Source organism: Halichoeres trimaculatus, unplaced genomic scaffold (assembly GCF_033239565.1).
Source record: "Halichoeres trimaculatus isolate MK-OKI-2021-1 unplaced genomic scaffold, fHalTri1.1 fHalTri1_scaffold_13, whole genome shotgun sequence".
Taxonomy (NCBI): Eukaryota; Metazoa; Chordata; class Actinopteri; order Labriformes; family Labridae; genus Halichoeres; species Halichoeres trimaculatus.
Window position 1 is genome coordinate 21,031,436 of NW_027437191.1, and position 26,127 is coordinate 21,057,562.

Consider the following 26,127-nt stretch of genomic DNA (forward strand, 5'->3'; position numbering starts at 1 on the left):
CTGTGAGGCCAAGTATCATGACCACAAAAGCTGCGCCGACCTGCAGGAATCTCTGAACGTCTGCTTTTAGTGAGGAGCAGCTCAGTGAGCACGACCAAAGCCCTGTGACCTTTCCTGGTGTTTCCCTTTAAGTCCGAGGTTTTCTCCAGACAGAATGTGATTCAGTGAAGTGTGATGGAGTCTCTTTCGAGGTCATGTACTTTATTTCAAGTCATAAAATACAGGTCATTTAAAGTTCAAACTGCAGGGAGATTTCTTTCTCCCATGAAAAATTTAAGGACACATCAAAGGTAAAAGTTGCTGAGTTGCGTCACATTTTGGTCTGACTTTGTCTCTTTTATTCAGCAGATGTACTTCACTTATTAAGAGGCACACGCTGGATTGTTGGTGCCACTTTCCAAACTAACACAGCCACAAAAAATCACAAAGCACAAAGGTAACACACCACAAAGCTATTTAACATTGTCTTTTGACACAAGGAGCATCGATAATGAATGTAGCACTGAAACTTTCAGACACATCAAGCATGATGATTATTACATGCCTCAAGACTGCCAAAAAACAAAAACCCAAATAAAAATGAAGTAAAAAAAAAAGATTTGTTTTATTACTTTTTCCAAATAAAGCCAGTAGATCTACCAACATAAGTGCCTAAGTGCAGGGGCTGACAGTGGGCTAAAAAAAGAGATCTCTGAGGCCATATGTGGGATTTCTTTTACTAACACAACGAATAGTATATTTATTTTGACACATCCTTGACTTTTCTAAACAGACTACCAGAGGCCTCTGCAGCAGCTGCTCCCCTTCACGCTCACCATCTATCCTAACGTGAAAGGAAGGAGCCATTCAAAGCCCTCGTTGACCATATTAGTCCACAAAACTCCCCATCTTTCCATCATCTAAAGCAAGCTGTAAACTTCTCATCCACTCTTCAACCAGAGTGGGATAGCATCAGTTCTCGTCCACTTACAGAAACCTGCTGATGCCTCACGTCTCAGAGAGAGGGGAGTCTGAGGTTAAAACAATCAGACCGTGTCACTGCTCAGGCTTTGTGTAATTGTTAACCTGTGAAACCTGAGTGCTCTGACGTTGGCCCAAGGAGGTTTTCTGTCAGACGGTCAAGGTTCCCAACATAACAGAGGCCTGTTAGGACAGGAGGACATTCCACTCATAGCCAGGTGAGCTTCGTGACCCTGAGCAAAACATTTCTCAACATCTTCCTCCCTCACCTGCTCAGAGCGAACCCTAAAAATTCAGAATCAACCATGTTTAGCTCCACTGACCCCAGCTTGGAGGCTACTTCCATGCGTGTTTGCAATGTCAACACACTGTAGTAGAGAAACATCATCACTTTTATAGGCTGCTGATTATAGTATAAGGCAGATTCTTTTCTACTCCGTCATTTAAATACACGCAGTAATTAAAACCGCCCTCAGATATTTGCACAAACACTCTTCTCTTTGTCTGTGGGAGATTTCTATCCTTGGATAGCCTTTTTGTTTTCGGGACCATGTGGTTTGGCGAATGACCTGGCGCCAGTCCAGACTGTAAAAAAACAAACCTTATATTTGTGAAGTGAGGGGGAGCTCGTGCACGAAGGGCTCTCCGTTAAACCTGAAGACTGTGTCAGGTCAGCTGGAGAAAAGGCAGAAGCATCTTAAGTTAAACAAAGAGATACACTCACGTTACTGAACATGTGCAGAGGGGAATGGAGAGCAGAGACGATAAATTGAAGGGTGAGCTGAAACTTTTCATCCAGCTGTCTTTTTCCAGCTTTGCCGAGGCACTTTCTTTTTTTTTCTTCTATTTATTTCATTCTGTCCATTTCACTCAAATGATTTGCCTCATCTGCTTTCCAAGCTTACTCTCAGACCAGGATGCGATTGATGCTCTGACATGAAGCAGTGAAGATTAAATTATGTTCAGATCTGCTCTCACTAATGGTGTCACACCTTGAGCTGGTAGCCATGTGCTTTAAAGTGGACTGTTAAAGTGGCCCTGTTGAACAGAATTTGTGTCAGGGTACCCAGCGACTTCAGAAAAGTTGGAAAAGCCTTTGAATACTGCAGCACCTGAAGAAAATCTGCAACACTGAAACAGAACAGACACTCTCTGTGATGACTGATGTCATCTGGCAGAGGAATAAAAAGTGGCTTTATGTTTTATCTACAAATACTCACAGGTCAACAAAGAGCTGATGCTAATAAGCTGAACCGTGCCTCACTTAGAGCAGGAATGCAACCTTGGAGGAGGAACACAGTGGACAGTGGTGTATTGAAAACAGATGTGTGAAATACCTTCTTCTGCACCAGCTGGCATCTCTCAGCTGTTTCTGGTACAGAGGTTAACTTTTAATCTTTTATATCTATGTGCAGCCACGATGTCTGTCTGAACTCAGCACAAAAAGGAAGGGAAATCTGTGTTTGGTAGATTATTTCTTTGTTGTAACAAAGCCTCTTGGCAATAAATCTTTAACAGCTAGAAAGCCTATTTATTTCACTTTTCTTGCTGTCACGTTTGTAAGGAACATGTATTTGTAGGATGAGCAGCAGAGCCAAATTTAAGGGTAGCATTCAAGAAAAATTTGCCCAATGTCTCTGCCGATACAAAGTTACTCGAAGACTAATCGCAGAGGGGCATTTTTAAAATAAAGGAAAAAATCTTCCAAATAAAAATAAACTTTCTTTTTGTGGTAAGTTAATCTACTTACATTTTTCTTGAGATTTTATTACGAATTTCGTTTCGACCATTTGTTTTCTTTTCAGTTTAGTTTTAATCATAGACTGTATAAGTGGACAGCATGGTTCCACTTTTTATCATTGTACAGTTTTGAAGCCAAAATTCCCCCATCACAGGCGCAGCCATTGTTAGCAATTGCAGCCAGAGTCTGCGCAGTAGAGACTGTGAGGGATTCTGGGAGAATCTGTGTGGAGCTGGGTGACAAAAATAATATATATTTTTTTTCTTTCGAGAGTCTAATCACTTCCTGACTCTTCCTCCCAACATATTTTACAATCCCGGAAAAAAATACACGAGAACAGTAGCTGTCAATCATCATTAAATGTTGGGTGAAACCCTGTTTTTAATCTTGTATAACTAATGAAAATGAAACTTTTCAGAAAAAAAGAGGACTTCAATACAAGACAGCCAAGTAATATCTTCAAATCACCACAACAATCGGACATGAGAAATATTTCTAAGAGGAGTATTAATTTTTTAAAGATTGACCACAGCCCATCTGGAATGGCTGGCAAGCCGGATTTTTTAACCTATACTGCAGCCAGCCATCAGGGGGAGAAGTTTTTGTGGAGACCTCACTTTGAGCCGAGCAAGCGGACGTCCATTTTTTTGCAGGTATAGTTTTAATGAGATTCTGAAAACAGGTTTTCTTGTTTAGATTTTTACTTTTGAGAAACATTTAGTTAAATTTGTTATGGGTAAGCTTTTCTCCTGATCTTGACACGGTAAGCTAGGTCGACTTCCCTGTGTGGGCTTTTCAAATTAGATGAGCGTGATTTTCCCCCCTTTTTCATGCATTCTTTTTCTTTTCCACTGCAAACCACTTGCTTGAAACAGAGACACAGTCATATTGAAACTGATCCCAAATGAAGCTCTGCTGGTATCACCTACCTTTGGCAGCCATTAATGCTCTGCTAGCTGACAAAGTGGACAGGTGCTTGCTTATGCCAATGTGCTAACTGTTGGGTAACTGGCAGAAAAACCACAAAATTTCATTTTAATTCAGTCATTTTTTTAAACTTACAATACGGTTTAATTTTGTTTTTGTTTTTTAGGTAAAGCCAAGTTTTTGATTTCATTTCAGCGAACGAAAATGTTTTTTTCACCTCATGTTTTCATTATTTAGTATAGAACTATAATCTTTATTTGAAGCAGTTGGAAAAGCTCTACGATGTTTTAAATACAACAGAGTAGCTCTTCAGGAACATGAATGAGGCTATGAGTGTGTCATTATACTCATTATATAACATATTAGGCAGCAGGGTCGAGTCACCTTGAGTTGTCCCAAAAAAAGACCCTCAGTACTTCTCCCCGGGGCTCAAATACTATTATTAGACATAATCTACCTTTTTAAAATGTCCCTGAGCAATGCACAGGCGTCCTGCCCTGCTTCAGCGACATTTCTGGCCCTGACCTGACTGTGGAGGAGACAAACAGAATTTGTTGCAGGAAATGGAACCAATAAAGTGCCATGCTGCTTTTATTATCACATAGGATTATGTTCCTCCTCTCGCTCCAAACAGCACAAATGAAATCATCATGCTTAAATCAACCTGACAAAACCACAGCTGCCAATTTACAAAAAAAAATCTGCAAAAACATGTGGGGATGGTTTATTTTTTATTTTTGGGAAAAAAGGAACATTTTCTGATTAAAACATGTTACTGTGGTTGACTTGGTTTGCACAGAGTTGAGCTCCAGATGTGTTTTAGGCTGACCAGAGAGACATTTGGTGCTCAAAGTTTAATCTTCTTTTCTGATTTAGGATTTGGGGTGGATCAGACTGCAGTATTTCAAATGAAAGGCAACTCATCACTGAATGCACCATTTTATGCAATTCAAGTACATTGCAATCGAATATTTCTCACACTGATAAAATTCAAGAACCACTGAGTGCACTTCTATTAAAAAAAGCCATTGGAAACTCAGTTTGTGGTACAAAGATTAAATTTTGCATCTTTTCAGAGGTTTTCTGAGGGGGAATTAAGGGAAACCCCCATCTTTGTTGAGCACCACACTTTGTAATTTATTTTGGATCATTTTGGACAGCTGCAAACAAAAGGCTCAGGAGTCCCACAGTGAAGGCTGGTGGAAGTCCTTTCAAAACACACAGCCTGAGCTCAGGGCTGCCCGCATGAAAATCAATCAGTGTTTGGACTCTGCTAAATCTGTGAAATCTAAAACTGTTTTGACCAAACCACAAAGTGCTCACTATTATAAAACAATCTCTGTCTTTACACAGTCGTAGATACTGCCAGGTTTAGGCTCCAAACAATGAAAAACTGTAATTTCTCACTTTGATATTTAATAATTAACAAACTGATCTCATGATAAAGCCACATTTTTTTGAAATAAAATAAAAATGATTCAGCATGTATTTCCTTTTACAGTCATTAAGACTTGGATGCACATCAGAAAGAACCTGAGCCGCAACAGAAATGCTGACTGGCAGGTTCAGAGATTAAAATCAATCACTTCCAGTCAGACAGCAGAGCCGTCTAAACAGTCTGAAAACAAGAGTGTTACAGTTGCAGAGCTGCTCAGCTTTGATGCTCATGTGATCGCGTAAATTTACATTACAAGCTTGTTTGTCGAGATATGACAAAGGCATTGCTGCTGGAACATTAATGTCACATGGTTCTCAGATTACAGCATTTACATACAAGGACAGAGAGTGAGAGCAAAGAAAGAGCAAACAGCAAAGGCAGACAAGGGAGTATTTCTTCTGCTGGCTCATAGAGTTGGCGACACAGCCCCGGGTTTAAAAAGTTCATGTCTTGTTGGACTTTGAAGTAGTGGGAGTGGATTATGACAAAGTGGTTGTAAGCTTGGATTGCAGAGCAAACCGATGTGTGAAACTGGAATGTAATGTGATTCTTTTGTTTCAGTAGTGTCAATGAAGTGTTTGTATTTGGTAAAACAGCATTGTTGCTCTACAAATCAACCTATAATTATTTCCCAACTGTGATGAAACACTTGTTTCTGATTGGTCAAGACCCCATAGCAACAGTGTTTATTCAAAACAGCAAAAGTGACACCAGGGACAACCTTACTATACATTACACTTTGCACAATAAGGTTGAATAAGAGCCAGAAAATGACCCCCTCATGTTTTAAGTAGCACATTTTCTTTTATTTATCTAAAATGACATTTTCTTTTTTCTACTGTACATAAAGGAACAAAAGTAGGATGCTGTTTGCAGCCCAGTTCGCTACACACTTCAACTGACTAATGTTTCTGGTAATGAAAGAAATAATACTAAAAAAAAATTCCGAACAGAATTTAAATCTCACATTCTGCCGTGCTGAATAATATCCAGTAAACTACAAAAAGCACAAGGACACTGCACTCTTTTACAACTGGGAGCAGAGGCTCTGCTATCCATGTCACAGAGAGGTAATCTAATTATTTTCCACATCCTGCCTCATTACACAGACTGTTACTCATCACAGGTTTCATTTGGAGACATTGTCGCAGTACCTTTGTGATGAGTCAAATAAGAGACTAGAGATACAGAGGCTGGTCTGGAACCAGTGATCAAAGATGAACATCAAACAGAGGATAAAGACTGATCAGTGCAAGAAGAGGAATGTCTGTATCATGCTTCAGCATCAGCAGTGCTGATAAAGAGACAACTGTCAGTTAATGAAAGATTCAATCATTCATTTTCCACAACGATCACGAAGGGTAGAGATTGATGTCATTATTTGGAGACATTTGTTTCAAGAAGCAAAATACCCCTCAAAGATACTGAAAAGATAAGAATACAACATTATCTTATTAATGCTCCTGGATTAGACAGGAATAAGTCACTTCTTTTGGTGAGCAGGCTGCTCATGGGGCGGCTGTCACTCAGGGGTAAATCTGGTTGTCGATCAGTTGGAAGGTTGGGGTTTGAGTCACTGTGTCACTGGGTAAGACACTGAGCACTAAGTGCTCAAAGTGTTTAGCAGTGTGTACAAATGAAATAAACAGACACAGTAATATCTTACTGCATCAAGCCTTCAAACTCTAAGAGTAATATCACATGAGACCAGATTAAACAGGAGATACTCAACTACAATCACCGTCTAGTCATATTTCAGCCAAACTTTCTGTTCCTTCAAGTAATACTTGAGTTACTACCCTGAGCCAGTGACATACCAATGCACATCTGAACAAAGTGTCTCTTTTATTATGACACTGGAATGACTTAAGTAGACCTTGTAGATGCAGAGATTTACTACTAATTTTTTAATTTGGGTATGTCATTTTTTTTCTTTTCTGCAGAGATCTAAAAAAGAGGCCAGGGCTTAAAGGGTAATTATTTTGTCCCACCCCTGTTTTTTTAGGATGCATAAACTGTCCCACTTGCGTAAAAGTGTTTCCGTGGTATCCCCCTGTAATGCTTGCATGAAAGAATGATAGCCCCAAGCCCAAAATATGTGCATTTAGTGTTGGGGTGTGTGCAACTGACGTGTAGGGAGGACAGAGATTAAAAAGCAGGTTAAAAGCTGCTGCTCTTCCTGCAGGCAAGCTTGTCAAACTTGTTCTGTAGACAGACTGCGTGACCCCCCCACTCCTAACATGTTAGCATTCTTCCCCGGGTCAGCCCTTCAAGTGGAGGTTAGACTCGGGGCAAAGAGGGAAACGACTCAAACATGAGACAATATCCAGGCCAGGTTTTTTTAGCTTTTCTTCGACAGGGTTTCATTTGTTGGCTGCATTCCAAACAGTGAGAAAGAGTAGAGTTTGGTTTAAAAATAGCACATGAGTAGCTGTTATCATGACACTTCATTATTGTGAAAAATGTGAAAGCAAAGAGTCCAGTGTTGAACCCAGAGCTTAGATGTTGACAATGAAGACAGCTTGACTATTTCACAACAGCAGCTTAATGTTTTTACGCTGTATTTGCATGTCAGTTCAAGTTTGGGTTATTCTTATACTCTGAGGCTTTTTCCTGCTTTGTGAACTTTGATGTGGATCCATGTGTGCACAGATCCTAATAACCGTACTGTGTGGGCTTCAGAGCCAAAGAACATCATAAAGTAGGCAGATGGTAGGATAATGCTGTTTTATCTTAAAGACTTTAGGATCTAGACATTTTAATGTATTATAAGAGTAGGGGCTTAGCTTTGAGAGTCAGGCTACTTTTTTTAGATCCATCACATTTCAAACGCAACAGCATCACGCTAATCTTTCATAATGAATTCAATAAAGAGAATGGATTGTAATCTAATAGATAAAAGGTTAACAGACACATATTATCATCTGTTATCATAAATAGATGCAACTACCTATTCTTAGTCATCTTTAAAATTCACTGGTAAGTAGCTAAAACTCTTAGAGAAAATTTGATAAAAGATGAAAAAAGCTGTTGTGAATAAAATGAAGAATAATACACAAAACAGTGTGCATTAATAACTCAAAAGCTGAGCTATGCATATTGAATTAAGGGTTGAAAAAGATAAATCAAAGTCAAAAATGTTTTGGCACTTGTCTTTGATAAATTATAAAAACTGTTCTTCAAAAAATTTAGAAAAAAATATTGAGAAAATGGAAAAACCATTGGCTGACAGCCATTGTCAAATGGTGTCTTACAGTTTAAGCAAAATAACACTTATACCAGTTATGATTATAAAAGTTAGCTAAAAGCTCGATAAATGATAAATGAGTGACTGTGAAGTAAAAGATGTTTGAAAGCTGGTTGAAATAGTTAGCTCCCTTCAAGGATAATTGGTTTTATTACCAATTGAGGCTAAAAATGTTGTACTTATTTCGTTATGGCTGTAAAATGGTCTGAAAATGTCTGAGTAATTTGGCAAAATGATAAATGATTATTGCACATGGCATGGGATTATTCGCTGTGGAAAAGAAGAAAAGTACAGAAACAAGACTGAATTATTTTTAGGAGTTAAGTAAGACAGAACACTGTGCTTAACAGAAAGCTGAGCTTCTTAATTCTCTGTGAGAAGTGACATTTCTTAACCTGACACGCCAGACGAACAGTTTCATATATCCGCTACGGAATTATTTCACAAGTCCATCTGGGTAGCAGCTCTTCCGATTTGTTTTCAGAGGCGGGACTTTAAAAAAAATCTGCAGCTGGTGATTGGACGACCGTTCTGATTAACACACTCACCATGGACCAATCCACATCAAGCCACGGCATGACGTAGCTTATGTGAGCCGATGCTTCTAAGAAACAATAGATGAACAACTACTGAATCATGAGAAACAGCTGTGAAAAAGGCGTTAGACGACAGCTTCCGTTTTTATAAATTTAACTTAAGAATCAAAGGAACACTGACAAGTACGAAAGTCTGCTGACGTCACGTCTGCTCCCACAGCTCCCACCTCTCTTCCCTGATTGGGCCAGTCAGAATTTAGCTGAGAGAAATCATTGGTCATTGGAGCCTGGCAAGATGGACCTGCAGGAGTTCAGAAACTGAATCAGGCAGGTCCGCCTGCTCTGCAAGGTTACAAATTTTTGGGATTGGGCAAAAACTCAAGGAGTTTTCAGAAGTTGTTTAACATGTCTGCTATATTTTTAGTGTTTTATTTTTCAGGGCTACGTCGCTTGTGATTACTGTAATGTAGCATACATTACTAGAAAGCACAAATTCTCAGGTTTTTCATGCTGCTTGAATTTTTCTTGTTGAACAAACTATAACAAAGTTATGTTAATAGCAAGGGATGGCTAATGATAAATGGTTTCTGTTAAGAATTGATAAGAAATGGTTTGATCCATCGACATCATTTGCCTTTATGCTGAACAATTCCCTTGTTGATTCTTTACATTATGCAGGAGTGGCCGGACCTAACGTTGATGTCACATGATGTGCCACATGTCTACGCACTTGTAAGTTAGCAGCAGAATTTCCAAGCCAATGGCGCAGATATCAAGGCTTTCAAAAGCTTAGCTTCATTTCACCAGACGATCGCTAACAACGCACAGTACCAACGTATTAAAACATTTGTGGACGCACGGCGTCACCATCATGTCATGTCATTTTTATTCACTTATAAACTCAATAAAATGTTGACACAGAAAACCAAGGGAGTGTTGACAGTGAGAGGACATGTTGGCTCATTTGATTGGGAAAAGAAACTCAATCAATAAAATCAAACCAAGTGTCCAGAAAGAACATATCCACTGATGTGCAAAGATATAAGACTTCAAAGTTTTAGTGTTAGAAAAACCAACAGCCTCTGTATTGACCTGTCCAACACAGCATGTGTACCACCACAGAGCAAAGTCCAATGTTAGCCTCAATGTAAATCCAAGCAGTGAAACCTCTCATTTATGAAAGGGGGAGGAGAGCGCTGTAATCTCAACTAGTTCACCCTGAGCTGCAGCCTGTCCTTTAAAAATCCTTACCTCTTCCTCAGTTGCTATGGTAACTGGTGGGTGACGGGTGCAAGCTGGGTGGGTGGGTGGTTTAATGTAAGCCCTTTCCACTGCACATTACCCTCCTTTTTAATCTGCTCTGGATGTTTATAGGGGGGGAAATAGGATTGTCTCTCTAATTCAGTGGACAAAAGCAAATAACAAAACCATTAGAGGGATTACAGGGTAAAATCTAGCCCACCACCACTCAGAGGAAGCATCAAATCCTGCAGAGACTAGCTGATACAGCCACGCATATGGTGCTTAGAATCGATGTGGCGTATACATGGCCTCTTGAGAGAAGCTGAGGAAGTGAGAGTGGAACCTGAGAAGGATGGGAAGCCACGAGATATGACATGACACCTTTCTGCTCAAGGTGACTTTCCTTTTCATGGACTTGACTATCTGCACCCCGCCCCCCTGATGGAAAAAAGTATGCCATCCTCGGTCTCTCTGGCTCACTTGACACTGATAATGGGGATGCGTTTGCCAAACCACAGCGAGGAGCTGGTGGGAGGTATCAGCCTGTAGCCTGTGTGCACATATTTCTACCACCACCTCACCCTATCTACACAGCCGCCTTGTCATTACGGGGCATTCCCTGTATACACAGGACAACTCTCTCAACACCAGATCAGCCCTGGAGCGCAGTCGGATCACCCTGTCATCCTCCCCTCCCCCCAACCGGTTACTACAGCAACACCGTTTTCCACACTGACACCTCCCAATTTGACAGACATGACATAGTCACCTACGTCTCCTACGGAAAGGAGTCCAGCATGCATCCTGGGGAGTGATAAAGCAAACCAGTAGCTCCCCTCACACACACACAAAAAATACAGACACTGATAGCCTCTGACTATCTACCGGTCACATGCAGTCCACACACACACATTCCAACCAGCAGATAGCCGGCTTCTGCTCCCTCACTCCCTTTTCCCTGCACTCATTTGATTACAGGGTGAAACAGGCAGATACATTGAGCTCAGCTTACCCTGTCCAGGAGTGAGATCGTCTCTGTGGTGCTCTGAGCATTCCCTTTATATCCTCAACTCACTGCAGTGTCCTGCTTTCTGCACTGTCGACAGAAAAAATGATGCTCAAGCTCACGCAGTGGAGCATTTCCTGTGAGAAGGTATGTAATCCATGCAGGTTCACAGTCCTCTAATAAGCACTTCAGATCCCAGAGGCTGTCACATCAGCCAGGAGGAAATTCCCAGTCAGACAGTGTTTTCTTCTCAGGGCACTGTTGCAAAAAGGGGATAAACTCGCCATGCAGCATGAACTGCCGTCTGAGATCTTGCGAACAGCCAGCTGGCCAGCGAGAACTTCTCCTCGGCGAATCCACTCCCACCCTAACCTCCCTCTCCCTCTCTTCCTTTCTCTGCAGAGTGCTGTGGGGGCAGAGGGGACAGGCACAGATGTTACTGGCTCAAGGCCACACCCCTTTTCAACACTCCCCATCTTAATAGGATGCAGCCGAGCCGTGGCCGCCGCCCAGCTCACCCCCCTCCCCACCCGTGCACAGGCTCTGGATAACTTGTTTGGGGTTTGTTTGGAGAGAGCTTGTTTGGAGAGCTGGGGGAGGGAAACAAAGCTGAGGTGTAAAACATGTGTGGTGTAAAGGTAGGTGTAGGGTGGGTGGCATTGAAAGTGTGTCAAGACCAAAGAAATCAGAGTAGTTCAGCTACTTCCTACGCTCTCCTGCAACTCCATGTGTGGAACAAAACCATCCTCCCAGCAAACACTGCGTATTCCACCCAAACAGTCTGACACTGCAGAGAAAATGATAAAATATCACGAGGATTTTAATCTAAACAATCACAGACACTCCCGAATGATTTACAGCACAAGCATCTTTCCTGCATCTGAGCTAATTACTGACTTGCAATATCCAGCAACCATAAACATTCCTGCATTGCAACATAGTGATATGTTTCAGTCTGAATTACCACCAAAGTGAAGAAAATGTGCAAGGAATCTGTTTTTTTTTCTGTAGCAGATCATAGAGCTCTATGGTATTTTGACCTTTATCTGAAAGAATGAACAAGACTGAACCTGTGGTATAATAATGTAAGAAATGAATCAGCTACCTTCAGATCAGGTCCTGATTTCTTATGTGTTTACCAGATGTTATATGTAAGTGAATTTTGGCAGGAAGGGGGATTAAAAAAAGTGGGCTTCCTAGATTTTACTATTACTAGTTGGTCAAATAAGTGAATGATATTTGCATGGCTGTTTGCCCAAAGCCTTGCGGAATAGTTTAAAAAAAAAAAAGCTTGAGCTTTAAAAGCTAATTTGGCTATTGGCACACACTGTAAGGAGGTGTATTTTTTTTTATCTAGCTCATTTTAGAAGATATTAGGAATGTTTTATTGTCCAATCAGAGATGCAGCTCAGGTCATGTGACTGACGGATGCCCTATAGCTGTTAGTAAAAAAACTACAAGCCAGTGTCATGTACAATGTAGCTGCATCTACGGAATGGTTTCATTTCACTGTTTCAGAAACAGGCAGGTGATTTCCCGGAGAATATGTCTATGTTTTATACAGTCTATGGCAACCTGCCACTAGCTTGAGCACTAGTTACAATCTACTGCTGTAATGGTCTACTATGGGCTGAGGTTTGTGACACTAGAAAGTGAATTTATTTGCTTTGAAGTTGTATTTAACCTACTTGAAAATTTAACTTTTTTTAATCCTTAAATTCAAAAATGCAAAATTTCAGATTCTGTTTTGCAATTCAATTTCAGCTCTGAGTGGCACGATCATTATGTCAACTACATCTGTGAGGGAAAGTAATTGAACACTTAGGGGCCGTTTACACGACAACGGCTTTAGGGTGAAACGCAAAAGTTTCGTTTCAGCCTCGCGTTTACACAGCGTTTTCAGTGGAAACGCTGACGTCACAGTCTGCCTCGCGCGCAGGCATACAACAGGACAACAGTACGGTTGTTATGATCGTCACGAACTACCGTGTTGTGCTTGTGCTGCTCAATCTGCTGCATCTGCTGACTGTCTTTCAACAAAATGAGCATCTGTTGCTCCACTTTTTGACTAGGTATTCCTCAATACACCAGATGACCGGCTCAACTCTACTTCGGTGGAGATCCCACAAAAGCGGCTTCTGGACAAGACAGTTATAGCACCACCTATAGGCCTGGGATGCTCACTACAGCGTTTTCAGTCCATCAGCGTTTCCGTGTAAACACAGATTTTTTTCACCGAGTTTTCACTGCGTTTTAGCGTTTTCAGATGAAACGTTGTCGTGTAAACGGGGCGTTATTCACAGAAATCCTTCAGAATGGGCAGTAATAACTGTGGCAGTGGCTATATCTAAGTTAAGGTCCCCTGTTTCAGTGTGTCATCGATTCTGAGCAGAATAAGCAGATCACTTGGACGTAATGTTTGTGCCACACTGAACTGAAGTTGAATTTTTCTTTTTGGAGTTCATGTAAATTTAGAGGTACGGTTTCAAGTAAGCCAAGAAGTTAACTTTCAGATCTTGCTTCTCAATGGTCAGTATGATAAGTCAAATTCAGTTTCTAGTGGCACAAATCTCAACCCATACTCTACTCTACTCTCCTGGATGTAATCAAACACAGATATTGGATGGCATCTTGCATTTGATCACGAAAAAAGACATAGCCGTAAGTAGGCTGTGCTTAGTTAAATGTGCATGTAACCACTTCTTTGCAAGCTTGTGGTGCTAGCTCCGCTAACGCAAGGCAACTCAGCAAACTAACTTCACATTGTTTGTGATCCCATGTGTAGCAGCATAAATTGAATTTGCCAAGTTTTTTCATACACTCAATCTCAAACGGGAAGGAAATCATTCTAGTCAGATCACCCAAACTATATTTACTTTGCAGTTTTAAACCTATTGAATTCAGAAATTTAGCCTGATGTAATGAAAATCAATAGCTTTCTTCAACTTTCTTCAACACTGGCACCAGAGGCGTAGTTGTAAAAGTTTGAGTCAATCAGGTTTCTGTGGAATTGCTCAAGGCCTCAACATAAAAACTAATTAGTACTTTAGCCGTTCTCAATCAGACATGTTCTCATAGGAGAGCAGAAGTTACCTACCTGATTCAGGCCCAACGTGTCTCTGCGCAGGTGTTGACAAAACATGTCATCTATCTGTCATTAACTTTGTTCCCTCTAGAGGTGAGTCAAGCTAGTACTCTGACGGCAGCAACGGCAAGACGTCACAGCTCTTTTGTTGTAGACTTTGTAATTCAGCTGTCCAATCAGCATGTTACAAGACAGAAAGACTGTAATACATGAGTTGCAAGTGAACTATAGGCTTACTTTACGTGCCAAGAAAAGCCGTCTTGGCTATGAGGAAGTCACAAATCAAACCTTAAAGCAAGGTTCAACAGGTTTCCTCGACAGCTGTGAGAGCAAGGGGATTCCAGTTGTAGGTTTAATACCTCACATTAAGTAAAATAAACCAACAGTTTTCAAAGTGGCTGTAAGGTTTCTAAACCTCTTTTGAGTCACATGCCACATGAGCCATTATAATTCACTCTCCTAAGGCTTTGAAACCCTGCATGGATTTGAAATGTCCACATTCGAAACTGTACAGCAGTTTGATCCAAGAAACTGTTTATCTCTACAGGACTGCTGTTCCAGACATCAGTAGCGAGCCGCGCCAGTGCAGTCATGAGTGGATAACAGTGGAAGCCGTACAGTCCTGGGTAGCTGCCTCTAAAAAGAATGTCATGCAGCTGGAAAAACAGACAGGTCCTGTTCTCACGGAGGGCTTCTGTTCTGGTGGGACGGATGATCTGTGTCAATATCAGCAGGGACGGGTGTTTTGGTGACCTCAGGGGGCACCGGGGACACTGTGGATGTGACATTTACACGGCAGTGGCATGGTCATTGGGAGTAGTGTCTATGCCAGCTTAGATCAAACTAACTCACACATGTTTAAGAGACAGAGCTGACTGTTCACATATGTCAAGCTCCTCAAATGTCCAGACGTTGCCTACAGGGACAAAGGTCCAAATCTGTTGACCCTGACTTTAAGCTACAGGCCCTGTAGTCACAATGTAGAGGTGGTAAAAAAAAATCGATACGGCAATGTATCTTGATACTTTGACCCATAGTAAAATAACGGCATTTCAACTTTTAATCTTGATATTTTTGTTAAAATAAAAATTCATATTTTGGGTGAGTTGGGAAGTACAATATTTTTGCACCTCCACTGTGCTAGATGGCGCCGAAGAGCTACTATGCTGTATGTTGCCCATAAACTGTATAATAAATATCATCTCAAAGTAAATTCAAATTTTTTTTTTTCCTAAACTTGGTGATGTGGGGTTTGATGCTGTAAAACTCAATGTTTTCTCTCTATTCTTGGGTCAGTAAGTTTAAAATCATTTCAAGTTTAATTTTACAGTGTAGCAGACTGGTAAACTAAATAATAGTTATGTTTTGAGCAATACTAGATTTTTTTTATGAGTAACATTGGTTACACCAAGTGACATTTATCAGTTTCACCGACTGTCCATGTTTTTCATCCAATACTTTTTTCGCAACATTCAAGATTTTTTACTGGAAAGTTTTAGGACTTCATACGTGTCTTATCAGTGTGCTGTAAAGGGTTTCTGAACAAAAAGAGTCAAAGAAGTCACTTTTCTGGGCTTTGAGGAACTCTTTAGATGCCCCAACTGTCCCTATTTTTTACACTCAGAGCTTTCTGTGGCCTGTCAACCTCTCCGACAGCACCCAAAGGCAGCTTTCAGGACACCGTGTTCAACAGACAGAAATGAGGTTAAAAGCTGCTAATGTTTGGAAATCAGTTGGCAGTACATTAACAGAGATACCAGTGGGCGTGGAAATCTGGCGGGTTACAAAGTGTCGCTGACCCTGAAGAGGTCAGCTGTGATTACAAGCTAGTCGACCAAGTTTTTCTGATTAAGTAGGAAGGACTTACATGATATATAAACCTATGTGTGTGCAGTGTGAAATATGAGGACAGGAACTCGTCATGTGAAATGCATCCATGTCTTCTGAACCCTTTAGCCAAGCTTTTTAGCGTGAAAATGAACAGAAAGTCCTGCAGCACATCAATGACAAATACTTTCTCAGTTGAACCATTACAGACAGCCTTGGAATAATACAAAGATAAAAAACACATTTCTCAAGCTGCTGTGAAGGAATGTGTGAAGGGGGAACATTATATTATGGCTTGTATCATGTGGTGGAAGGAAACAGGGCTACACCATGCACATGTTACATACAGGGTGGGGCTGTATCCATAAATTCCACCCATGCAGCCCTTCCCTTGCAGGAGACCCTAACTATCACATATTAAATGCCATGCTGGGATTAAAAAGGGTCCTTCTGGTCTTTCCCCACCCTCAGGAAAGCTTGTAATTACCCCAAGTAATAGGAAGGTCTAACCCAGGAGGGACATGCAACTTTCTGCATCCACTTATTTGGAATACGGCAAAATAGAGAAGTGCAAGGAAAGTTACAAAACATATCTGTTTGGATCTTGAAAAAGGAGCCGTGTTAATGAGAGACAAGAGTTAGAGGAGAAGTCTGGCTTTCAGTGAGATAGAAACAACATTACACTTATGGTAGAGATGGGTTGGGAGAGCCTACATGGCTTTTTATCTCAAATAAGCAACAGATTTTCCCTTTCTGTCGTCCATTAAAGAACTTAAAGAAATAGAAGTTTTCCAAAGTTTTACAAAGCAGAAGCCACCTTTTACATTTTACATGAGAGTTTAACTTTGGAGTCCCTAGCAAATCTGCCATGGGGTGGGATTTGTGCCAATAAAAAATAAAACTTGAAACTAAATTGGAATTATCATATTGAATTTCAAAGCATGATCTAAAATTGAACTATATTAAATTTTAACACTCGCAATTCAGATCTTGTTTTACTGTTCAATTTCAGGTCAGCATGGCACCACTGCTATGTCATCTACAGCTCTGAGGAGGAGTAATAGAGCACAGATTCATAGAAATTCTCTTTATGTCTACTTAACTTTTACGGTCTGTTGGTGCACTCCATTTACATCGGAGCTAGGAATTGGGGAGTGGGAATGACATCAAGTCCAAGGTAAAAAATGTTACAGTTGCCAAGTCAGAAAAATATACCATAACAGCGATATTTCTATATAAACATTGAACATTACTATGGCTGATTTAGCCTGACAAACACTAGTCAGAAATGCTAAAATAAACAGAATATTACAGGAGCTTAATTGATTGTACCCGGGGTTTGCTGGGATCCACTGACTTCCCAGTAAGAAATTCCGACCTCAGGAAAGTGTTCCAATTGAAATTTGCCACTCAGAACTTGTAAATCCCACCTTTTGAGTACAAATGGAACACACCGTGTGGCTGTACTCTTCACCTGAGTGGAGCCAACAGAACCATTTCTATGATGTCATCAGACCAGGGACTGAATAATCAGGTTTGCTTGAAACTTAAGTTTTCTTAGACAAGAAAAGGATTTATGTGAATCTGTGCACGATTACTACTAAGAGTGAGAGTTGAATTTTCTAATGGGACAAATACAATTTTAAAGCAAAATTCAGTTTTAAAACATTAAATCAGATTTCAGATCATGAATCTTTTTTAATACTTATATTTTATTCGCTTTTTAATGAAGATACAGCAAAAAAAAAAAAAAAAATTATATAACAACTTGGTGTCAGTTAACAAAATTTCATATTGCCTCCTTGTAAATAGTCAGTTCTCCTCAGTCTTTCAGGTGGGTTTTAAAGTCCATCCACTTTTTCCATTTTTTTGACAAATAGGTTGTTGAAGTCTCAAATTGTGTGTTAAGATCTCCATGTCATGCAAATTCTCCACAATGTCCATCCAGTTATTCAAAGTAGGAGGGTCCTCCTTATATCATTTTCTTGTTATGGCTTTCTTACATGCCACAAGTAATATTCCAGCCAGGTATCTGTCTTTGTTTTGAATAATTTCTTGGGTTAAGTTTCCCAAATACAACACTTCACATGTTATAGGAATTACATAACCCAAGATTACTTTCATTGCTTTCCACACTTCGTCCCAGTACTTGTTCATTTTTACACACTGCCAAAACACATGAGCGTGGTCCACATCATACTCCCCACACTGTCTCCAGCAAGGTTGTAGGATAAGAGAGGATTTTCCTTTGATTTTTGGGGTGATGAAAAATCTAATTATATTCCTCCAGCCATATTCCCTAGATCATGAATTTTAATTTTAATATGATAACTCAAATTCAGTTTCCAATGGCATCTCAGCCAATATATCAAGGTCAAGTCAACAGGTTTTTGAAAGAATTTAACCAATCTTACTGTCCTTATTAGTGAATAGATTTGGCTCAGACAAACAAAATTAATTGCACTTTTACCCCCGGTGAAATGCTGATTAACAAGAATGAATAAATATAAATTTTAATTAGGACATCCTACTAATTGTACACTGCGTTTGTTATTTGCTGGAGGATTTAGGGCAACAAAGATAAAAGATCTCGAAGCCCGAGGAGGCACTGCTGCAGAGTTATTACGAGGTGAATGGCTGCAGCTGCAGCGAACGTGCTTGTAACGGATTGACACAATTTGAGAGTTGAAAGGCTCTAGCTTAACTTGTTGATCCCTCCAGATGTAGGCCAACAGTGCGGCACAGGGAAATCACTGATTACGGTCTGTAACTGAGAGATAAAAGAGCAGGGAGGAGTCATAGTGCACTGAGTATTCCATTAAAGGTAACATAAATATAAACAAATACAGTAATGCTAATCCAGCATAATCCAATTCAGTCTGCAATGAAGGCAAAGGCAGCATCAAAGTCTCGTACGGCTATTAGCTAATGTCAGAGACAGATGCTCTGATAATTAGTTCACCAGACAAAATCCATGTGAAAAGGTCTAAGGTCTCAGCCTCTTCGATGAATGCCAACACGGATGGGAGACTGGCTCACGGCCAGGCAGATGCATGACTGAGAAGGACTGACACGGGCTGAGGTGGAACAAAGCTGACAGATAAAGAGTGCAGGGCCATCTTGCATGACTGCATGGTGAAGTTACAAGCTGCTTATCTCTCAGTCTGTCATAATCTCAGCAGAGAAAAACAACCTGGGAGAAGGGGGGAAGCAGAACTGTAAAGCCAGAGGAGGCCTCAACCGTTACCCTTTTCATGTCTGCACTCCTGGAAATTTTGAGGATTTTTTAGGACCACCCTGCCCCTGAAATTTCACAAGTTCCTTCACACATAGGAACGTTTTCCCAATCTTAAAGGGATATGATGTGAGAAGGACACTGGGTATTCACCATGGAATATTTACAAAATATGCACGATGTGGGGAGCAGGATCTGGTACTATAGTAGGGATGGGCAATGGTTTTCAAATATTCAAATAGTCATTAACATCAAAATAATCGTTCATGTGACGATTGCTTTGTCCTGTCTGCAGCAGATTGCAGTTTCATGCAGGATGCCAGCGCTGTTACGCATCAGTTTCACAAAAACAGGTGGGGCGGAAAAGGAAGTTGTGCACAGAAAACATCTTAAATACCCAATGAATTTCAAAATAAAACAAACCGTATCCAAATCAGATCGTATTTAACTTGATCACAGCAACAAACTGAAATAATGAACAGAATAGGATCAGAAGAGAGCAGGCTGGTGAATTTACAGCCAAAACAAGAACGAGGAGACATTCAAATATGGATTGGGAGGTCTTAAAAATAGTTACAAGTGAATATCGAATATCTCTTTTGCTTGAAACGCCCATCCCTACACTATAGTGTAGAAAGAAATGTTTGTACAACAAAAAGTAGAGTGGAGAACATTAGAAGAGTAAGATATTTGACTAAGCTGAAAGAAAAGAAGAAGCAGATATAGTTGGAGTAAATATTTTTGTAATTTGAGCTCACCCTGTGCCACTCATTCTAAACCAGACGTTAAGTTTACAAATGCAGCACAAGAGAAGCCACGGTGAAATGAATATTTAAACCAAAACATAAACAGCTGAAAAAGGTTGTTTGGGGATGTTAACAAGGACACCTGCTGTTTAACAGGAAGGACCTGACAGGTTCTGCCTGAAGGGCACAAACAACGCTGCATTCAGGACAATCTGACTTCAAAACACTGTTTGTCAAGTTTTTTTTAAGTTACACTGGTTATTTTGCTAAAAACAGCCCATAATTACTCTTCACTTTGCACTCAAAGAATAACCAGTTGCTCTTTTTCAATCACCTCAAAATCACAACATGGATCAAAGTGGAACAAGTGACATAACTGTGAGAGAAGAAAGAAATATGGCAGCTAACAGTAGTAGCTACTAAAAGCTGTAACACAATCACTCCTGCAGAACATTTAGCTGTTGACGCAGCTGGTTTTGTCCGTCTGCACAGCTGTTTTGACGGCTTTTCTGTAGTAATGTTATCACACAGATATTTTATACTGTGGGAACCTGGTGGATGCAGCAGCCTCAAACCCTGGCTGAGGAACAAGGCCATGACATGTCTGTGAAGGGAGGACGCTGGCTACTGGGGCCATCTCAAACAAAAAACTGTCAAAATACAGCATCAAGGTAAGACTGGGGGTTCAGTCTACAGCCAGGCTGGGTGGAAAAGGAACAAAGAAACATTTAGCAACAATCAGAAATTCCACAAATCCAATAAGGATGTGCATGACAGACATTATCGGCTCAAGAGAGCTCAATTCAGTTAACGGTAAATTACATTACTGGGGTAAGAATACCATTGACAGCCCAGTTTAGGAGGTATGCAAACAACACAGCACAGAGAAACTGACAAACAAATGTGCATTTATCTCCACATATTACGTGAAAGTTCAGAGATATCCAGCCCAAACATTTTTTTTCCTGTCTTTGCGCTTTTGCTTGGCAACTTGTTGGAACTTGATCATGTTTTTTGCAGGGTGGGGCGGCATATATATGGAGCAGGATAAAGCATGCCGTGCACTCGCACTGTCTGCTGCTGCATCTGATATCTGTCGGCTGTTAAAAGACCTGTCACACATGCTTTGGTTTGCGTCTGAGGGTGGAACACGCTGGCATTACACTTACTCCAAAAGGATGTTACATAAAGTCAGTTAAGTTATAAAATCCTAGATACATCCGCTGTCATCGGTCCCATCTTTTAAGATCAAACACAAATACTATGAGCTCTACTCGTTATTGGTTACAGGCTGTTTTCTGAGCTGTGCAACGAACCTTAATCGTTGGCGTGATAAGGCTTCCTTGAAAATGTTAAACATGCATCAGCTTTTCATGATTGAACTGTAATTACCGCGACTACAAGTAACGGCCTGAATTAATGACTGCACCCACAACATGCTGTCAGAGAAAATGCTGGCATCCAACCAGCTGATGCCCCTCCCATATGGACTATCACATAAAAAAAAAATACTAAGATGTATCACTGAGCTGCTTGAAATGCAAACTTATACAAATCATCATTTCCAGCATCTCTGCTTTGGGAATTAACATTAATGATGAGACTCAGACAAAGGGAATGGAGGCGAGCAGGGACTGAAACATGAATCCCACTTGGCCCATGAAACCCCCACCAATCCTTCCAAGCTACCATCACCATCAGTTATGGGACTCCCCCCACACCAAACCACACATATGCAGGACAAGACCCACATGCTCCCTTTGTTTGAACTGCAGCATGGCTACACTCTCTACACTCTGTATTTATGTGGGTGAGGCACACGTGATTCATTTTGATGCTTATTGTTGTGATAGTCTGAGGTTTGCCACAATTTTCTAAATTTAGTAAAAGAACAGCAACTTTTTTAACAGCAACCGAAGTGGACACCACTCTAGTTCAAAAGAAACCAATGCTTTGAATTAAAATCTAGGGATGTCCCAGTTTCAATCTTAAAGTGATACTCCGGGGTAGAACAAGTTGGGTCCTATCGCAAGGTTTGGGGCAGAAATTACTAGAGGTAGACCGATATATCGGCTGGCAGATATATCGGTCCGATATTTGGACATTTGTCTCTATCGGCCATCGGCCGTATTTTCTTTTAAAAAGACGATTTTTGATCCGTTGTATAAAATGACGCAATTTTTGATCAGGCACAAAAAAAAAGAGCACATCATACTTGTGGAACCACTTGGATACATTACATACTTTTGTTCAAATTATATTAATAAGTTTAAATTTCTTTTTTGACATTTTAAGAAGAGTGTGAATGTTTACTACTGCTTGTTAGGGCCCGAGCCCCGGGAACCGGGGGCGAAGCCCTCTTGTAACCGTTAGGATTATTATTATTATTATTATTATTCTTCTTTGTTTCTGCCGATATAATGCCACTTTGCGGGCCTTTAGCTTGAAAAAAAGGCGAAATGACCTAGCCACAAAATTCAAACTCGGCGAAAAATTTATGATTCCACTGTCTATGCAAAAATCCATACCCCCTCGCGCCCCCTAGGGGCTTAAAACTGCAGCCCCTTGGTCTGCTTTGAGCTACAGCCTTCAAATTTGGTGGGTATAACAAGCATGCCCACATGAACAAAAAAGTCTCTTATGACGATCCTCAATTCTCAACACGAACTTCGCTATTAGCACGTAAACATGGGATTTTGACGATTTGTAGCCTACGCATTTGAACGAACTAGTCCTAGGGCTTTTGTCACAGCAACTCCAAACTTGGCATGTGTATACTACACACATTGAACATTAATAATCATGGCTAAATTTACAGAATATTTTTCCGTTTGGCTAGGACACCGGCTCAAAGTTCGGCATTTTTCAACTTTGTCTAATCTTCACCAAAATTAACACACATGTTCAGTGTTAAGCCCTGGACATAGCCATGTCCCTATTCCTCCCAGAAATTACAACGCCTCCTGATGGCAATGGCCTGAAATTGCCAAAATTACGTTTATAGGCTATGTATTTCAATGAACTACTCCCAGGTTTGGACTAAGATGAACTCCAAACTTGCCTTGTGGAAACTACACACATTGAAGATGAACACTTACAATACAATTCTTATCATCTTGTATGGCGTGCCCACAAATGGCCGCCAAAGTTCACCATTTTGCTACTTCATGAAAATCTTAATAGCTCTCTTGTACAATGTTGGATCAGGCCCAAAATGCACACACATGTTAACTCTCCCATCTCCAACACATCCATATACTTCTTTTCATCTAACACAACAGCGCCCCTTACTGTTAACAGGAAGTAATGTCTTTTACTCTCTGATTTATAGCCTCTTCATTTTTGGCCATTTTCTTTTTCATTTAACTTGCAAATGTCTGGCACGCCTTCATAAACCATTACAAATCAGCTCATGTCCTCAAGGTCAAGGGTGTGTCTATGCCACTAGCTTCACCTCGCTAATGTCAAAACACAGCAGGAAGTAGTACTAACTCAGTCATTTAAGGTCTAATTTCTTCCAAACTTCACACACACCATGAAAGTCCATCCCCCAACTCTTCTATAACCTCAAATCTCTGCTACTGCAATAGCGCCACCCACTGGAAATGCTTGATTATATTATTACATTCATTTTAAGGTTTGCTCCAAATTTTACACACATGAAGTCACTCCCACTCCTGACTGCTGTTGACATGGATTACAGTGATAATGCTGCTCCCCCTATGGGACACTAATCATATCAACTATGCTTTCAATGTACCATGTATGCTTGCTTGCGGGGGAACAACCTCATCCATACACAGAGCTCTTGCTTGAGGCACATTTTGCTGCACTTAGCCCGCTTGGGAATTACCCCAATACGGACCATTTTCCGCATGGCGAGGGCCCGTCATTGCTGCATGCAGCTATATTTACATTGTGTGTTTACTCAGACAAAATATTTAATTGTTTTGAAAGCTGAATAAATGTTCAGAGGACTGGACACGACTTGTTGTAATAGATTTCTTTTAGTTGCTCAGAAATTGCTGCGTTTCACAAAAATGTGATAAATATATATTTATTTAACAATCGGCCTGAATATCAAATTGGAAAAATCGGCTATGCATATCGGCATCGGCTGCCCAAATTTGGAAAGCATCGGCATCGGCCCCCAAAAAACCCATATCGGTCGACCTCTAGAAATTACCTCTACAGCAGTGATTTTGTGCAGCAGAAGCCCAGGGCGCTCGCAGCAAAGACCCCCTCCCTGCTGCTCTGCCGGTTTCCTCTGCAATCAGACGGGGCCATTTTTTACTTGACCAAAAACACAAATAAACAGACTCCCACCGAAAAAATCTGATATCGGTCTGCATTCAGTCTTTATTTAGAGAATTTTCAGCATGTTACTTTCACACAAAAACACCGCTAAATAAGGCTCTAGCTCTCATTGTGGTATAAAACGGAGCTACCTCCGCTGCAGAGCCACAGCTGGCTACGAGGCGCTCGCAGCTTAGTGTATCAGTCCACGCGCGGCGTGCCAGATATAAACAAACGCAGGTAGTCTGCCAGGACATAGAGACACGATGAGAACTAGAGCCTATATTTATGCACAACAATCTTTCTGTGCAAAGTTCAACACATCCAAAATGCAATGCGACCATTAACAGAGAAAAGGCTGCTCTGCTGTTTCTGGGCTTTAAAAAATGGATAGCTGTGCTCCATGAGGTTGGGGATAGCCCAGGTTCGAATCCAAACCGTGGCCTCTTCTCTGCATGTCACTACCCACTCATGCCCTGTTTCCAGCTCTATCCACTGTACTTTCCTCTCTGATTAAAAGCATATATGCCCCAAAACTGATAAATAACCATGGAGGGAGAGAGCTGCAAAATAAAATTTTAATGAAAGGGGAAAAGACATGACATGGTCACGTTGGACTGAGTTAAATGGAAGTGATAAGCTCAAGACATTTCAGATATTTTTTACTATTCATTGTTTTCAAAACAAAAAAAGTGTGCAGCTTCACTTTCATACCTCTTAAACAAAGTTGATCGCCGCAAACCCAAGTATCTGATTGGGACTTTGTATTGGCAGATATTCAATGCCAAAACATCTGATCCTGGGGCAAAATGGATGATTGGGACATCCAGAAATAAAACAAAGCTACGCCAGCAAGTATAAGCTCCAGCTTTTATCAAACAAAACAGGAACTAATCCAGGTAACACAAGCAGCACTTTTTACACAAATGCTGCAACAAAGCCATTCCAAAGCTCCTCCTTTATGCCAGCAGCTTTCTTCTTCAACACCTAACCACAGAACACCTTTCAAGTGCCATCCTGAGGGATTTTACGTGAAACTGGCTTTGCAAGGTGGGGCGTACATAAATAGTGTTGCCGTGTCACGCACACAAAGTGTTGTCCTCTTTATACAGATGTTGATTTCTTTCTCCCAATACTTTTGCAGTGAGAGCAAGGACAAAACTCATGAAGGTGTCTTATAATTTGAGATTAAGAGTGAGATTGATGAATAGATAAAGTCATTACTAATTTAATCAGTCATACAGATGAAACCATGAGTGTGAGTTTTAGAAGTAGCACAGCCCGCTCTGTGCTCTCAAGAGTACGGCAGCAACAAGTTCAGATCGACCCAAAATATAACTTCAGAGGTCACCTAGTTCTACTTATAGAACCAAAACTCTGCAGATCCAGGCTTGTTTCTTTTCAGGGTCCCTTTAGGTTGTAAGTACTCAGAGTGACATCAGGCTCCTAATATGACCATGTAATCTTAACTCAATTTATAGAAGAAGGAAAAAAAGGGACATTATCACAAACATCTGCAGCGATTGTCAGAGTTTTTCCCACCCTCTTCACACCATCAAGGAGCTCTGATGCATTTTTATTGCAAATAAACCAGGGGAAAGAGAAAATGCCGTGCCATGAAGGATCCATTACTCACCAAAGGCCTGAGGGCTGTCAGCTTTAAACCCATTAATTAAAAATCTGCCACCGCTGAGTGGTTGAGCTGGAAACAGGGTGCACTGCCCTTTCACCACTGAACAATCAGGGAGGTCAAGAGTCAGTGGTCTTGGGAGGGGACAAGAAGTCTGAAGCCATTGGGAGCGTCTAAACACTTCTACTCTTGCAGGAGATGCTGGTGTTTT

The 26,127-nt window shown here is 40.7% G+C and overlaps 1 protein-coding gene across 3 annotated transcripts in view; it reads right to left on the reverse strand.

Moving 5' to 3' along the window:
• LOC141801752 (disheveled-associated activator of morphogenesis 1-like) overlaps positions 1-26,127 on the reverse strand; it is a 58,026-nt gene that overhangs the window by 25,626 nt on the left and 6,273 nt on the right. For 2 of the 3 annotated variants that reach the window (XM_074684990.1, XM_074684988.1), the window contains exon 1: positions 11,104-11,506. The exons of the other annotated variant lie outside the window; for it this stretch is intronic. The gene's annotated coding sequence lies outside the window, so the exon portion shown is untranslated. Of the gene's footprint in view, positions 1-11,103; positions 11,507-26,127 lie in introns of those variants that run through there. 3 annotated transcript variants of the gene reach the window in all.